Source organism: Gavialis gangeticus, unplaced genomic scaffold, assembly GCF_001723915.1.
Source record: "Gavialis gangeticus isolate Ggan-Ray unplaced genomic scaffold, GavGan_comp1, whole genome shotgun sequence".
Taxonomy (NCBI): domain Eukaryota; kingdom Metazoa; phylum Chordata; order Crocodylia; family Gavialidae; genus Gavialis; species Gavialis gangeticus.
Genome location: NW_017729002.1, coordinates 19,721,115 through 19,725,598, shown reverse-complemented (window position 1 = coordinate 19,725,598; position 4,484 = coordinate 19,721,115). Strand labels below are relative to the sequence as shown.

At 52.7% G+C, this 4,484-nt stretch overlaps 1 long non-coding RNA gene across 1 annotated transcript in view; it reads left to right on the top strand.

The window, feature by feature from the left end:
• Positions 1–819: 819 nt before the first annotated feature.
• Positions 820–4,484, top strand: part of LOC109290803 — a 40,850-nt gene continuing 37,185 nt past the window's right edge. The window contains exon 1 of the long non-coding RNA XR_002095686.1: positions 820–1,468. This is a non-coding gene — a long non-coding RNA (uncharacterized LOC109290803). The remainder of the gene's footprint in view (positions 1,469–4,484) is intronic.

The following is a 4,484-nucleotide window of genomic DNA, read 5'->3' as shown; positions in this document are numbered from 1 at the left end:
CAGGCCAGAGACGCCACCCTCTCCAGGGGACAGGGGTGGGGAAGCGTCGGGAGCCCGAGTCGTGGGGGAGCCCGGTGTCCGAGCCCTCTATTGTGTGTGTGGGGGCGGGGGGAACTCCTGTGCGCCCCTGGGGCTGGGCTGCAGTGCGGTGCGAGGAAGGGAGGCCCGAAATAGCACTGCGTACACCTGGGGAGAGGCCTACACCCCTTGGCGGGGCTCGGCGCCCCTCGCTGGAGGCCCGCGCTCCCCCCTCAGCGCCCCGTCCCGCCCTGCCCTACGGGCGATTGCCTTCGCCTCGCCTCGCCTCGCCCCACGCCGTCACCACCGGCCCCACGGACGCATCCTTCCCCGCCGCTTCCTCTCGGGCTCCGCGCGATGGGGGAGGGGAGCGGCACCGCCCCTCCCCTCCAACCGCCCCTCCCGCCGGAAGCAACCTCTGCAGGCCCCGCCCACGACAGGGCGGTGCCGGGGCCGCGAGGAGGCGGGCCAATCCAAGAAGCCGAGAGGCGGCCAACTGCCACATGACGCAACGCGTATGCAAATGACGCGTCGGGCCCCGGCCGCGAGCTTGGGAAAAAGAGGGGAGAGGGGAGCGCGCTGCTGTGGAGTGCGCGGGGGCGGAGTCTGCCCAGTCTGGCCCCGCCCTTCTGTCCCTGCAGGCTGCGGAGCCGCGCCGCGCCGCGCCGGGGGCGGGGCCACAGGGGTTCAGGTTCGTGGGAGCACCGGGCTTGGGGCGTGGCGGAGGGGGCCGGCAGGGCGCTGCGGTTGGCGCCGCGCCGTTCCTGGCGTTTCTGTTCTGCCGCGCCCGGTGTGCGACCCCTAGTTAAACCCCTGAACTAAATCTGAGCCCTGTTCCTCGCGGCGAGTTCGCGGCTTAATCCAGTGCATGGGGAAACCGGCCTGGGCCGGGAAACGTGGTTTTGCCTTGTCTCCCTGACGCACAAAGCCAGCACGCTGCACTGAGCATGATTCACAGGCCCAGCTTCAAGTGGTCCCGGAGACCGATGGGTTTCCACACCTGTCCTTTTGGATCTGGGCCTTGATACCTTGAAATGGTGCTGGGATGAGCAGGCTCCAGGTTACTTCACCTGCTCGAATGCAGGACCGCAGAGGGTCACTGCAGTTGTGACCTGGTCACTGGAGGTGACCACAACTTGTTGCCTGGCTCAGTGGCGGCCAACCTTTTTGAGTGCCAAAATTAGCCCTGCACCTTCCCTGAATGCCACAGGGATCCCCTTCCCTGCCGGGTCTGCTTTCTGCCTTGTGTTCCCTACTCCATCTGCTGCTCTGCTTTCATCTGCTGCTCTGCTTTCTGCTCCCTCCCCTATGTGGCAGTGTGCTGCCTGTCCCCTCCATGGTCTGCTGCATGCCACGTGCACACAAGCTGCCTGAGGCACAAATGTCATGGGCTGGCCAGGCCTGGACTAGCTGTTTGCAAAAGTTCTTCAGTGCTTTCAAAAGGATGAATGTAAGTATTGCATGGCAGAATATGATCCCCTATTAAGATGTGTTAAATATGAGGCTGAACTGAGCTGCAAGCCATGTTAGCAAGAGAATTTATGCAGATTGAATTGCCTCAAGCTGCTGTTTATTTCAATGATGATTAAATCAAGATATTACAGCTGCATTTTCAGAGAATGGGTTACCATGGCAACCATTAGAAGGATAATCTTATTACCACAGTTTGTTATTCTAACGAGTTGTTTGCTTACACGCAGTGCAGGGTGCGTATTTTGGTCCACAGAAAATGCTTCTTCCCGAAACAAATCTGTTTCCTTCACAGCTCAGCTTCCGATTGCATGCTACCCTTTGAAGCCGTGGAAACCCAGTTGTTTTGGAATCTGCTATACCAAGGGGCTTCATTCTAGTTTCACAAACCAAAATCAAATCCAGCCTAGTTGGATCAAATTCTGTGTGCTGAAGGCAGAAAAAGCCATCAAGCGCCAAAAGATGATTTCATAGATTTCACAGACATTAGGGCTGGAAGGGATCTTGGAAGATCATTGGGTCCAGCCCCCTGCCCAGGGGGACGAAAGTCAGCTAGGGTCAAAGGATCCCAGCAAGATAAGCATCCAAATGTTTCTTGAAAGTGTCCAGAGTAGGTGCTTGCACCACCTCTCAGGGGAGTCTATTCTAGGCCTTGGGGATTCGGACAGTAAAGAAGTTTTTCCTTATGTCCAGCCTAAAATGGTCTTGCAGGTGTTTGTGACCGTTGGGCCTTGTCATGCCCTGGGGTGTTCTGGTGAACAGGCGTTCCCCCAGATCCTGATGTACACTCTTCTTGTACTTATAGGCTGCCACCAAGTCACCCCTGAGCCTGCACTTCTCCAGGCTGAAGAGTCCTATAGCTTGCAGCCTCTATTCTATTCTTGCCCTCTGCTCATGCACATGGCTCTCCTCTGACTCTTTCAAGCTTCTCCATGTCCTTCCTGAATTGTGGAGCCCAGAATTGGATGCAGTACTCCAGCTGTGGCCTCACCAAGGCTGAGTACATTGGGAGGATAACATCCTGGCTCTTGCTTGAGAAGTATCTATGGATACAAGCTAGAGTTTTGTTTGCTTTGCCGGCTGCAGTATCACATTGGTGGCTTGTGTTCATCTTGTGGTCAGTCATGACCCCCAAGTCTCTTTTGGTTGTGGTGCTAGTGAGTGTAGCATTGCTGAGCCTGTAAGTGTGATGGGGTTTTTCTTTTCCCCCAAGGTGGAGCACCTTGAATTTTTCTGTATTGAATGCCATCAGGTTTTCATCCGCCCACCTTGCAAGCCTGTTGAGACTGGCCTGGATCGCTAGCCTGTCCTTAAGTGTGGATAATCCTCCCCAAAGTTTGATGTCATCAGCAAACTTGGCCAGTCCGCTTCTGACACCAGAGTCCAGATTGCTTATACAGATATTGAAGAGTACAGGTCTGAGAACGGAGCCCTGGGGGACACCACTGGTCACTGAGTGCCCTATTGATTTGATTCCATCAACTACCACTCTCTGGGTAACAATCTCAGAGCCAGTTCCCTAGCCATTGGACTGTACTGTAGTTGAGGCCACAGTTGCCCATTTTTTTTCTGTGAGGACACCAATTGGCCCCCCTGTTTCCCTGCCACACCGGGCTGGGTCAGCACCTCCCTCCCCTGGCCCACAGCAGCTCCTGAAACTCCATAAGTGGCCCTCCAGACCAAACAATTCCCACCCCTGCTGCTCTAAGGCCACCTGCTCAGAGAAGCTCTGCCTTAAAGTCTGTGATAGGAGAAAGAATCAGACCCTTAGTCTTTGAGTTAAATGGTTGCAAACAAACAAGAAAAACATAATATTAAAGCAATTTGATTCCAAATAACTACCTCTTTTATTCCTTTTCCTTACGCTTTTCAATCACCCACAAGATACTTTGCATGAACTCAACTTAAATTTTGCATGGAAAATACAAATAAAAGAAAAATCCATTTAATTTCTCAACGTACAAGAGGCGAGGATTTTTTTGTGATATCTTTTAATGGAACAAATGCATAGTTGGGAGACCTGTAGGACAAGCTTTTAGGAATCAAGTGCCCATGCTCAAGTTATGTAGTCCAATAAAAGATATCACAAAAAATTCTCACCTCTTGTGTATTTCTACTTTTATTCCTTTATATATCCCAAAGAAACCCAAATGGACAAACCTCCGGACTCTCCATCAGTGAAGGTTTTCAAGAGAGATTGGACAGCCATTGGTTAGGAATTATCTAGGCAGAGCTATGCCTGTATTTCTACTATGGGTATTTCCGATATATCTGAACTTTGCTGGTTCCCCTCTACCCTTTCTGCTACATGTGACAAGGTGTTTTTAAGCCTTCTTCAGAGGCATTGGGTGTTGGTTACAGGCAAAGCTGTGGACTTTGACTGGGGTGTGCCAGTGCTCCTGCTGGGTCTTGCTCCTCTGCTCAGGATCGGGTTGATCACCAAATTTTGGGTCAGGAAGGCATTTTACCCCATGGTTGGGTTGGTATGGACTGTGGGGGTTTTTGCTTTCCTCTTTAATGGTGGACACATGGTCCTCTATCCGAGATCTCTTGAGCATATATTGACAATATTTCGTAGAAGCAGAATGATGGCTGCCATAGTTCCCGTTTTACTTGCGGCAGGTTAGGGTATTATGTCTGTTGTATCAGGGTCGATGGTAGTCTTATGCAGAGTTACATTATGGTTTGTATAGGATGGTTTGGATAGGGATGACCCTGACTCAGGCAGAGGTAACTTCCAGCTCATTCTCTATGGGCATTTGTAGATGACATGGGGTTTAAATTGAAGCAGTTGTTTTTTAAAAACACCGCTTCAATTTAGGGCGAAGTAAACCCCCTTGTGTGTACTCCTGTGTCAGAGTGCGATCCTTACCTGCCTCTCTGGCACTGAGGAGGGGAGAGTGAGCTGCCAGTGAGCCGATCAGTCCCTGAGCTGCTGGGTGGCGGGGGCTGGTGCTTCTCTCCATGGCAGTGGCGGGCCCCCCCCGGAGACGCCC